General features: G+C 43.6%; 1 long non-coding RNA gene across 1 annotated transcript in view; it reads right to left on the bottom strand.

The window, feature by feature from the left end:
* The window catches only part of LOC124607110, a 463292-nt gene that overhangs the window by 88320 nt on the left and 361578 nt on the right, over nucleotides 1–13394 (bottom strand). The window lies entirely within an intron of this gene.

The raw sequence follows: 13394 nt of genomic DNA on the forward strand, positions 1-13394 counted from the left end.
CTGTAGATTGGTGTCGTATTGATCCCATAGATACTCAGTGTAAAAAACACGAATGTAATGCATTGTAACTATAGAACTGAAGAAACCATCACTGTATTCAATTGAATCAGAGAGAGAGAGAGAGAGAGAGAGAGAGAGAGAGAGAGAGAGAGAGAGAGAGAGAGAGAGAGAGAGAGAGAGAGCCTTTTTAATAAAAACAGCTTTGAAAACAAGGGAGATAAAATTTTCCAATTTGCATGTGGCGTACACTGACCCCAGTGGTACGAAGAAGGGAACGACAACAGCTGATGCTTGAAACCCTAACAATGGCTACAAAAATAAGCGAGAAATAGAATTTTCATTATTGAAGGTTTTTCGTAAAGCAGCTGTTCAGCATAATATTCATTATTCTATTTCCATAAATTTTACGAATAAGAAACAATTTACGTTGGGATCGTATTGATCTTGGTTGTACTCAGTGCAAAAACAATTATTAAATTTTAGTATGATGTAAATATAAAATTGAATGAAATTTCGTTGGATACAATTAACTCTGAGGGATAAAGAAATTTTGACAATAAGAGTTTTGAAAACAAGTGAGACTGATTTTCCAATGTGCTTATGGGGACATAATTACCCCAACGGTATGTGCTTATGGGGACATAATGATCCCAATGGTGTCTCTCAGACAACGAATACATTCCTGTGGAACAAGAAGAGATAATCATCCACCGACGATGGAAAAAAAAATTCAAACACGATGCAAATGAAATAGCGAGCTAACTGGCAGAATCGCCTGTTTGTTATCTCCAGCGTAATAAACGTGTCTACGATTACCTGTGGAAGCGTGGACCTCGCATATACGAGGGGCGTTTGAAAAGTCCGTGCAAAGTCTGAGAGATGGCAGCATTGGCGCGTATCAATGTCATGTTTAGTTAGCAGCATCTTTGGAAAGAACGCACACCAGGTTTCAGCCATATTGGTCTATTTCTTTGTGTTTGACATTCGTGTGAATCAAGGAAGTCAAGTGATTGTCAAAAAATGGACGAAGAAGAATTTCGTGTGGTGAGTAAACTTTACTTTATGACAAGTAAAACACCTCAGGAGACTAAAGGGAAGTTTGATAAACATTATGGTGACTCTGCACCTTCGATTAGAACAGTTTGTAAGTGGTTTCACAATTTTCGGAGTCGCCATATGGGCACAAGTGATGCTGAACGTTCTGGACGTCCTGTGGAGGTTACGACTCCAGAAATCATTGATAAAATCCTTGATATGGTGATGGATGACAGAAGAGTTAAGGTGCGTGAGATTGCTAGTGCTGTGGGCATCTCGAATGAACGGGTACATAAATTTTGCATGATAGGCTACATAATATTTTGCATACACATTTGGACATGAGAAAGCTATCCGCAAGATGGGTTCCACGATTGCTCACGCTTGACCAAATCGGAAACGTGTGAAGTGTTGCAAGGATGGTTTGCAGCTGTTCAGGAAGAATCCGCAGGACTTTAAGCGTCGTTTCGTCACTGTGGATGAAATATGGATACGTTACTATACTCCTGAGACCAAACAACTATCTAAACAATAGGTTACCATGGGAGAATCTGCACCAAAAAAGGCGAAGAGCATTACTTCGGCCGGAAAGGTTATGGCGACTGTCTTTTGGGATTCGCAATGGATAATCGACTGTCTGGAAAAGGGTAAAACTATTACAGGTGAATATTATTCAACATTATTGATCCATTTGAAAACCGACCTGCAAGAAAACCGCCGGAAATTGGACCACAAGAAAGACCTTTTCCAATCACGACAATGCACCAGCGCACACCTCAGCAGTTGTGTTCGCAAAATTAATGGAAATAGGATTCAAACTCGTCCCCCCCCCCCCTTCTCGAGGTTTGGCTGCCTCTGACTACCATTTGTTCCCCAATTTGAAGAAATGGCTGGCGGGACAAAGATTTTATTCAAATGAGATGGTGATTGCAGCAACTAATAACTATTTTGCAGACTTGGAAAATTCCTGTTATTCGGAGGGGATCAACAAATTAGAACAGCGTTGGACGAAGTGTATAAGTCTAAAAGGAGACTATGTCGAAAAATAGGAAAGGTTTATTCCAAACACGTAAGTAGTTTATATTTTTGCACGGACTTTTCAAACGCTCCTCGTATAGTTCGCTGTGGCCGATTGTCTCTCAGACGAGGCAGTACACCCATGCTGAACTATATTTGTCTTTTTCAAAATCAACTGTTTGTAACTAAAGGATTGTTATTAACGTAGTATGTTCGGAATTGCGAAATGCGTTCGGGGAGCAGTGATGGAAATCATGAAAGAGACCATTATAAAAGACGTTGAAGTATAATGGCTATTATAGTAATTTTTAAACGGAGTCTTTGTCATCTTTAAATAGATGTTGATAAACATCGTGCAAATTTGTTCAAAAATGGCTCTGAGCATTATGGGACTCAACTGCTGAGGTCATTAGTCCCCTAGAACTTAGAACTAGTTAAACCTAACTAACCTAAGGACATCAAAAACATCCATGCCCGAGGCAGGATTCGAACCTGCGACCGTAGCGGTCTTGCGGATCCAGACTGCAGCGCCTTTAACCGCACGGCCACTTCGGCCGGGGTGCAAATTTGTGTATTTACATTAAGTATATTGGTTCAGGATAAAAATTTGTACATCCTTTTAGAGGTTTCCAATCTACTCTAAATTTATTGTTGGAACAGTGCATATGGAGCATATGAAATTACTTTTACTGATCAACAGCACAAGTATCGATCCATACTGAAACCCCCATATTACTGCGTGATGTAGCCTCCACGGGCGCCAGTTCAGTCGCTGATTCTGGCACGTAGTCGATCGCACAGATGGCGCATACTGTCCTGTCCTGGGACACGTTGCTCCGACCCTTCTCCATCTGTTCTCGTAGTCCTGTCAGAGATGTTGGTTGCCAAGTCACACTAGTCCCTTCTCTTCCTATCATATCCCACACTTGCCCGGTTGGAGCCATTGCGGAAGATCGTGCTGGCCAGGAAAATTGCTACAAGACTTGCAGAGCACGCCGAGTGTGTGGACGAGCAGTATCCTGTTGGAACAACACATCACCTCCCTGTTAGAAGAATGGCAAAAGAACGGGTCTAACAACATCCAAAAACAGCAATAGTGAATGAGAGTTACAGCTTATAAGACCCCAAACCGTAAGGCCTGGGTGAGGCCAGTATGTCTTGGAAGAACGCACTCTACGAGAAAGCGCTCACCAGGTCTACGTCGTACATGCGAACGACCATCACCTGCGTGCAGGCAGAATCTGCTTTCATCGCTGAAGGCCGCGGCGCGCCGTTCTGTGATTCCAAGTGGCCTCTGGGGGCACCAGTCAAGCCGTGCATGTCGATACTGTGGCGTGAGAGAAAGACGGGCTAAGGGCGTGCGTGCACGTAGTTCCACTGCTAATAAACGGTTCGCAACAGTTAGTGCTGAGACGTCTTGGCTCACAAGCTTTCTCATCTGTGCTGTAGTAGCTGTACGGTCTGCCATTCCTGCCCTTACAATACGCCGATCCTGGCGGACTTCTGTGCTGCGTGGGCGTCTAGAACTTTGTCTACAGTTGTGAGAACGTTCACGTGACTACTGGTACCAGGCATCGCTGTGCAACTGACGCAGTGCATCCAACTTGTGTGGCAGTTCTGCGAAAGGACCAGCCTGCCACACGGAAGGCCACAATTTTACCCCTTTCAAACTCGCTCAGATGGCTGTAGGAAACACGACTACGTCTCCACTGCATGGTTGCCAGGTTTCTTCACACGTTTACACCACATTGAACCTTCAGGATGTGAGAATCATCTATTGAAGTGTAGATCCACATGGCGCTCTGGCAGCTTATGACACTACGCTATCTGGTGGCGGACGACGTTAAAACCAATATCGGGGCATTGTATATACGGGGTGTTCAAAAGTCTCTCCGCTGTGCGGTATGATTGTTAGCCGCGCATGTCATATGATTGTCCGCCTGTCTGGGTTACTTCCCTTGGTGGACTCCATAGAGTAAATATCTCTGGAGTGAGCACTCACATGCGCAGAACAGATTTTGTGTTGTCAACACACATTGCCGGCCTGGTCACGTGATCTCGGGACGTCGTGTGTTTGTTCGTATAGCGCCCTGTATATTTAGAATGTCACTACATCCCTAGTACAGACAGATTCTTTTCGTACGTGTCGTGGATTATTTATATATGTTGAGCAGACATTTTAACAGTATCCATTTGATACCGGGAATAAATCAGCTACGTAACTTTTAAGGGCAAGTGATATTACATTCAGCTTCTTTGCGATAGGTGTCATAGTTCAGATGCACTCGATTTTTGGTAGTTTTTGGTATGATACCGCACTTTATAGTATTACAGAGCCTGAAGTACATTTTTGCAGTGATAGTCCTGCAAAACGACTTGACAGTAAGTTAGTATTTTCGCACGAATTTACCACACATTAGCGATTATATCTCTGCTAATTCGTCCTTTTTCTTGTATTTCTGCGTATTTATTTTCTCGTTTTTGCGACCTAAAGCACAATTTTTCTTACTTGTGACACTTTGAAGTCATTATTTAACGCATTTTACGTACTTGCTCCCAGTTCATTAAATAAATAGTAGACTGAGTAATCTATATACATAATTGACAAGTCACTGATAAATGCATGGAGGATAGTATTTACTGATACAACTAACCTTTCCCTTTCCTGTTCCACTAGCAAATGTACGAGAGGAAACGATTGTGTGTAAGCTTTTGTACGAGCCGTAATATCTATTATATAGTCATAAAATCGTAGAAAAATAGGTCTACAGAATCAAGTCTTAATTATAATGCGTCTCGAAATTTTTAAACGTGTACAGTGTCTCTTACTAAAATGAAAACTATAATTAGAGCTATATGGAATGTACACATGAAAAGTTACTATCCCTCCTTTCACATATTTTTCTTTGCATCCGCAGCAACAACAGTAATTCACCATCGCTATTACACTATCAACAAACGGTGAAACACAACAAAAACTCTTGGTATTATAAACTTCAAACGCTGCAGAAAGCACACACGAGATCACGTGACAATCCTGGTTTAATGTGGACAACATGCGCAGAACGCAATGATCACTCCAGAGATATTTACTCTATGGTGGACTCTCCCAACATTCCACTGTTTCGTGTACCTCAGCCAGCATCAGTAGTATCGTTGGTGTGTGTCGCCACGTGTTGACGTAAACGTTTCAGTTTAGTTCCTTTGTTCGTTTGTTTCGTTTTCGTCAGTGTTAAAATGCTAACTATCGAAAAACGTGTGTTTTTAGTCGAACAAGTGTTCAAAGCTGGCGGAAAGTACACAGTTTCAGTTCGTCAAACATTTAATTCAGTTTTCCCCGACGCAACACTCCCACATCGCGATACTGTACGAGATTTGATTAACAAATTTCGAAGTACGGGCTGAGTGACAGATGCACCGAGAAGTGGTCGTCCTAGCGTTTTGTCTGAGGATGACCTACTCGATATTTCCGATAAAATGTCCACGAGCCCGAATAAGTCAGTAATAAAACTCGCCCAGGGAATCGATGTGTCGGAACGGCCCACACAGCTCTAAGGAAAAGATTAGAACTTTTCCCATACGAAGTGATAGCCGTGCAAGAACCGAAAAATACTGATCATGGCAAGAGACTGCATTATTGTCAATGGTTCGAAAATTTCGTTCAACAAAATGGAAGGGATATTCTTACTGAAACGATTTTCACTGCGGAGGCGTGGTTTCATTTAACGGGTACATGAGTTTGCAACATTAACGTATGTGGAATACTGCAAATCCATTGTGTGAGGTACCACTTCATACTGTGAAAATAGAAGTTTGGATTGCAATTCCTATACGTCGGATTGTGGGTCCCACATTTTTCAACGAAACAATAAACGCACGACGATACTGCAGTGAGTTTCATTTCGTTACATGCACTACGGCATACGACACGCGCAGCTAACAATCATACGGCAGTGCGGAGAGACTTTTTGAACACCCCGTACATGGCATAAACGGTAACTGTGTACTACGGACCGCGGTGGTGTAGGGAGAGTCGGGACGAACAATTTGGTGCAAAACACTTGTGGTTTACCGAGCCTCAGACTGGTCTACAAAGGCCTCATACGCTACAGCATATGTGCACCGTGACAGATTTTGAGTATCCTCCTGTCCTCCCAGCGGTTTGGTCCCTCTTAGCTATTAGAAAACATCTTGATTTGCATTTACAAAATGTGAAACTGACGTTTTAGTAAGCTCAAAATTTTGTGAATTTTAACAGTGTAGCATTAACAATTAATTAGTTTGATTTCTCTCACCTTCTTCCTACGATACTATATTGTAATTGTTAAGCTTAGATCGAATCGCAAAAGCAATTAGTTATTCCATAAAGTTTAGGAAACTTTTTTCTTTTAAGGAAATTGTGTGTACAATAAATCAAAACACTGCTATGTGTAGCAGTTGTTATTATTGTGACTATTTTCATTGGTCTATTTCGGCTCAAACGCCATTTTCAAGCACTTTCCGTATTACACCGTTTTGCCGTCAGATTTCTTACTTGGTGCGTTTTTAAGCAAAGCACAGGCGAAATTCTAAACTACTCGCTAAGTAATGTCTCAGCAGTGGAATTTTTCTTTGTTGGCCAGTATCGTTAACATCTTGTTAATATTTTTTTAAGTTTGACAGCTTCGAGTTATGTCAGCGATGTTACATGGTTACAGATTTGTTTTTATAAATCTATGGAGTTGTGTGATAGTAAAATCTTTGCAGCTATATATTGGTGTTCCTGTTTTGAAATTATCCGTGGTCAAACTTACGAAATGTTACCAAGATCTTAACGATACTGGCCAACAAAGAAAAATTCCACAGCTGAGACATTACTTAGCGAGTAATCTAGAATTTCGCCTGTGCTTTGCTTAAAAACGCATCAAGATATCTGACAGCAAGAGCGTCAACGACGAAATATGGGAAGTGCGTGAAAATGGCCTTTGAGCTGAAAAAGGCTTATAGCCAATGAAAATAAATTCACAGTAATAACAACTGCTACACAAAGCAGCGTTTTGGCTTAATGTACACATAATGTCCTTACAAGACATTTATATAACGCTGCAAGCCCAGAAGAATTTAAAATCTTTTTTCTTTCATTATTCTCACTGGAAAGTTCGAGTTAATTACTAACGTTTACTAAATAAGTTCAAAAATCGGACCAAGCCTGTGGCATAAGACGGTGAACTGACATTCAAAATCTCGCGCGGCTTGTATGCGGTGCAGCTTATGTGGTTTCGCAGCTAATTTGAGGTTATTTACCGGACTGATAGATCACAAGTGTCCGATATCAAATTGACCGTCGCGACTTCCGCGACACCATCAAAACAGTTTGACTTTGCCCATATTCTATATTCTACTATTTTTTTCTTCTGAGGACATACCGCCATATTTACATCAGAGTGGCCTTTCTGTACGCGTATGTCACAGAACTAGTGAAGCAGTGTGCGACGTGCAATCACTTAACTCTCTTACACATGAATGGGAATAATTTCCAGCACCATCGTTTAATAACACATACGCCACTTCTCCGAAAGCATATTACCGGTTGTACCATCGCAGAAAGCCCGAGACTGCCAAACAATCTCCATTACTCGTAGCGTCGCGGCCTTCCATGTGGAGTAAAATATCGTCGCTGCGGCGATGGTGTAATTTATCACAGCTAACGACAGAAGGCTCCGTTGCGGAAAAATGCAGGATCTGGAAGTGGCCTGCACTTTTACCGCAGCATCAATTCCTTCTGTTACTCACAAACCATTTTTTTTCATTTCGTGGATCGCTACACAATGCCTTTTTACAGTCGATAGCACATTCCGCAGAACAGATGGGCTTTTTTTAGCGGTCTCCAACTGCAGAGTATTAAAAAGTTTCTGCGTGATCATTCCGCGGCGTCCGAGTGCTATTGCTTCATATTGCGCGTTTGTTGATTTGATCAATACGTACCAGTCACATAGCAGGCAGGAACAACAAGCAAAACATGGGCGCGTGCGTTTTGCGAGGAAGCTAAAAGTTTACTTTTCAATCTGATTACACGGTGTTGTGCGTCTTACTACGTTCACGAAACTTAGTGTTTGAGTGATACAGTACCAGTCGATACGGTAATCCGCCCCCCACCAGTTAAATTGAGCTTTGTTGATGAAGAACCGTATAGCGGTCCCTATGGATGGTTTATGTATGTATAATTGTCTATAACATCATCTAGATGTCTACTAAATAGCTTATCCGTTATTTATTGCTCTCATACATACATTTATGGTACATACGATTGTCTCTGCAAGATGCATCTAATAATTTTGGTGAGTGAGAAGCGGGAGGAAAAACGAAGGAAATAACAAAATAGTTTCATTGCGCTTCAAAATATCCACAGTACACGTTCATAAATTTAATTTTATCCATATTTTACAGCTTAAAACGTGACTGTATTCAAACCATTGGAGGTATGGATTAAACAACGCCTTTAGTCACAACTTTTTCGTGTTTTATTAACTCAGTGTTTATAAGAATGTGTGTGCAAATGTACATCTTGAATGAAGTTATATAACCGGCCGGAGTGGCCGAGCGGTTCTAGGCGCTTCAGTCTGGAACCGTGCGACCGCTATGGTCGCAGGTTCGAATCCTGCCTCGGGCATGGATGTGTGTGATGTCCTTAGGTTAGTTAGGTTTAAGTAGTTCGAAGTCTAGGGGACTGATGACTTCAGATGTTAAGTCCCATAGTGCTCAGAGCCATTTGAAGCATTTTTGGAAGTTATATGTACTACAACGACAGAGAAAAGAATGTTTACCGGTACTAAACCGTTAAAAATGCTTTCTTTGGATGATGTGGAATATGCATTTCACCTCATTCAGGAGAAGAAATAAACCTGTAACAAGACAAATTACACCTGACGATGGAACCACGGGGTCCGAAATGCATCGTGTAGTTAATAAAACAAGAAAAATTTTGACTGAAGGAGTTGTTTAATTCATACCTCCAACGTTCATAAATGTTTATATGGCTGTAACTTACTAACAGATAGAACTACATGCCGGAGCTGGACTCAAAGCCGGAACATTGCTTTCGTAGGCGTTGTAAGTTCGTTAGTGTGGAAGATGTATGTAATTACATACAGCTGTCACAGTAAATTTTGTTAGTACTCTCCCAGTACACACAAAGTAAGATTACGGAACAACTCAATGTATCGGAAAGAATGATGAAGTGCGAGCACGCGAATACACGGAGTCGGACTACTTGGAGACGACAAAAATACAGTAAAAACAAATTGCACACGGTACATTCCCACACTCACGAATTTACATTAGGAATAGCATGTCTCCTCAACCAAGAGACTGGAACATTTTCGAAAAAAATGAAAATAACAAAGTTAACAAACAATAAAATATAATTACCAAAGCAGTGATGACTGCAGAAAGAAAGGTACACTAGGAGTGAGGTAAGTGACATTAATAAAGTGCAAAAATCAGACAAGCCAATAATTTCATTTTAGGTCTAACTCTTTCGCAACAATGTACACATATAGAAAGACGGAAGAAAATTGTGTTTGCAAGGCAGAATCCTTTCGGAAACGTACTCTGAAAGCAAACATGTACCCAGAAAGTGGGCTTTGTCCTCCAGAGAGTAGCTTAAAGTGGAGTGCTATGTATATGCATTTACATGGAACACAAAAAAACCATGCACAGGAGCAGTACCATTATGGCTGACAGAGAGAGGAGGACAATACTATCTGTAGTGGGAGTCGCTAGTGCGTTATTCAGCGAGCGCTCTGTTGCTTAATACTAGGCGCAGCGAACCGTGTGTACCTGAGTCTTCGGTCGTCTCCGATGTTTCAAACTCTGAGCACACCGGAGACGGAGCGCTGAAGTTTTCGTATCTCAGGGAAACGAATTATTAAGCAAGCTGCAACGGCGCTGCCGCAGAAAGCCTCTCCATCCTAACACGCACGCTCGCAAAGTTCTCCCGTACGGGAAGCCAGCTGTAGGAAGCAGGGAACGCGAGCACGTTTCAAATACGCAAGGCTGCTCCTTGTGAGCGTCGTATGTTTCTGCGGTCGTGAAAATGATTGTACGCCTTTGTCATGTCGGTACGTTTAGACAATGTGTCTCAGACTTGACTACCAAAAATATACAGCAGAGGATCCTGAGCTACTTTATTGTGAGGAACTACTTTTTTTTGTGTTCAACCCCGAGGTCGGTTTGCAGCAGAGCGCCATTCCTCTCTTCTGTCTGCCTTCTTCTTCATTTCCACGTACGTGTTACATCCAACGTCATTCATGATCTGTTGCATGTATGATATCCTTGGTCGCCCCTGCCGATTCCTTTCCCCAACAGCTCCTTCTGCTATTGTTCCAATGACGTTGTTGTGTCGTAGGATGTGCCCTACAAGTTTGTCTCTTCTTGTCTGGCTGTGCCTCCACAGAGAACTGGTTTCCTGTACTCTTCTAAGCACCTCTTCATTTGTTACTTTGTCTCTCCAGCTGATGTTCATCATCCTTCTACAGCACCACATCTCCAGGGCCTCTAGCCCCGACTTCTCTTCCTATTGTCCAAGTTTCATATCCGTACAGGGCCACACTCCAAGCGAAAGACCGGAAATGTATATTTAGTTTCATGACATAAACAAGTTACGCCTTATAACAACAACGTAAGCTCACAAGGAGTGCTAGAGTCAAGACGGAGGTGTCAATGAATGCTTTACAACGGCGCATGAAATTTTGCCGCATTCACTCATCCACTGAGGCGACAAAAGTATGGGATAGCGCTATGCACATATGCAGATGGCGTTAGTATAGCGAAAACGAGGTATAAAAGGGAAACGCATTGGAGTAGCTGTCATTTGTAATCACGTGACTCATGTCATTTCCGACGTGATTATGGCCGCTCGACTGGAATTAACGAACCCTGAACTGTAGTTAGAGGTAGACACATGGGACATTCTGCTACGGAAACCGCTACGAAATTCAATGTTGCGAGATCCACAGTGTCAAAGTGTGTGCATCACTTCTCGCCACTGACAACGCAGTGCGCGGCTTTTACTCAACGACTGAAAGCAGAGGCGTTTGAGTGGAGTTGACAGTGCTAACAGACGAGCAATTCTGCAAGAAATCACCGCAGACGTCAGTGTGGGACATACGAGGAACATGTCGGTAAGACAGTGCTGCGAAATTTGGTGTTAATGGGCTACAGCAGCCGACGACCGACGAGAGTGCCTTTGCTAACAGAACCACATCGCCCGTAGCGCCTTTCCTGCGTTCGTAACCCTATCGGTTGGACCCCACACGACTGGAAAAACGTGATCTGATCTGGTGTGTGTGTGTGTGTGTGTGTGTGTGTGTGTGTGTGTGTGTGTGTGTGTGTGTGTGTGTGTGTGAGTGTGTGTGTGTGTGTGTGTGAAATCTTATGGGACTTAAGGACACACACACACAAACCCATGCTCGAGGGAGGACTCGAATCTCCGCCGGGACCAGCCGGCGTGATCTGGTCAGATAAGTCCCCATTTCATTGGTAAGAGCTGACAGTAGGGTTCGAGAGTGGCGCAGACCCCTCTAGCCATGGACTCAAGTTGTCAACAAGGCACTGTGCAACCTGGCAACCTGGTGGTGGCTGCATAATGCTGTGGACTGTGTTTACATGGAACGGACTGCGTCCTCTGGGCCAATGGAATTGATCATCGACTGGAAACGGTTCCGTACGGCTACTTGGAGAACATTTTCCGCCATTCATGGAATTCATGTTCTCAACCAACAATGGAACTTTAATGGTTGAGAGTGCCATGCCACCGGGCCACATTTGTTCGAGATTGGTTTAAAGAACATCCTGGACAACTGGGCAGCTGTATCAGTTTCTTTGGCTCTTCAGTTTAAGAAGATTACTCGCACAAGCAAAGAGGCATTTCCTCGCTTGAAGGACTAGAATCGAACAACAGCCATAATTTTAGCAACAAATCTCTGAGAACATACATTCGTAGTGTAAATGGACCACGGACTGCGGGAAACCAGAAAAGCAGAAAATCGAAAAATTTGGGATGCATTGAAATAGAAGAATGTTGAAAATTAGATGGACTGGTACATCTACATCGTTACTCTGCAAATCACAGTTGAGTGCCTGGCGGAGGGTTTAGTGCCTGGCAGAGGGTTCATCGAACCACCTTGATGATAAACCAGGAAGCTGAGGTTCTCCGCATATTTGGCGAGGAGAGTATATGCGGAAACAATGACTACAAGATGGGACATGATGATAGGATGCGTGTTAAGACGTCGATATATAATTACTTTGAAAATTGTGGTAGCTGTAGCGGGTAAAAACTGCAGAGGAAGACAAGAGATTGGAATACGAGGGGCGTTTGAAGAGTCCGTGCAAAAATAAAAACTACTTACGTGTTTGGGGTAAATCTTTTTTATCTTTCGACATAATCTCCTTTTAGACTTTTACACTTCGTCCAACGCTGTTCTACTTTGTTGATCCCTTCCGAATAATAGGAATTGTCCAAGTCTGCAAAATAGTTATTAGTTGCTGTAATCACCACCTCGTTCGAATAAATTCTTTGTCCCGCCAGCCATTTCTTCAAATTGGGGAACAAATACACTCCTGGAAATGGAAAAAAGAACACATTGACACCGGTGTGTCAGACCCACCATACTTGCTCCGGACACTGCGAGAGGGCTGTACAAGCAATGATCACACGCACGGCACAGCGGACACACCAGGAACCGCGGTGTTGGCCGTCGAATGGCGCTAGCTGCGCAGCATTTGTGCACCGCCGCCGTCAGTGTCAGCCAGTTTGCCGTGGCATACGGAGCTCCATCGCAGTCTTTAACACTGGTAGCATGCCGCGACAGCGTGGACGTGAACCGTATGTGCAGTTGACGGACTTTGAGCGAGGGCGTATAGTGGGCATGCAGGAGGCCGGGTGGACGTACCGCCGAATTGCTCAACACGTGGGGCGTGAGGTCTCCACAGTACATCGATGTTGTCGCCAGTGGTCGGCGGAAGGTGCACGTGCCCGTCGACCTGGGACCGGACTGCAGCGACGCACGGATGCACGCCAAGACCGTAGGATCCTACGCAGTGCCGTACGGGACCGCACCGCCACTTCCCAGCAAATTAGGGACACTGTTGCTCCTGGGGTATCGGCGAGGACCATTCGCAACCGTCTCCATGAAGCTGAGCTACGGTCCCGCACACCGTTAGGCCGTCTTCCGCTCACGCCCCAACATCGTGCAGCCCGCCTCCAGCGGTGTCGCGACAGGCGTGAATGGATGGACGAATGGAGACGTGTCGTCTTCAGCGATGAGAGTCGCTTCTGCCTTGGTGCCAATGATGGTCGT

Source organism: Schistocerca americana, chromosome 3 (assembly GCF_021461395.2).
Source record: "Schistocerca americana isolate TAMUIC-IGC-003095 chromosome 3, iqSchAmer2.1, whole genome shotgun sequence".
NCBI lineage: Eukaryota > Metazoa > Arthropoda > Insecta > Orthoptera > Acrididae > Schistocerca > Schistocerca americana.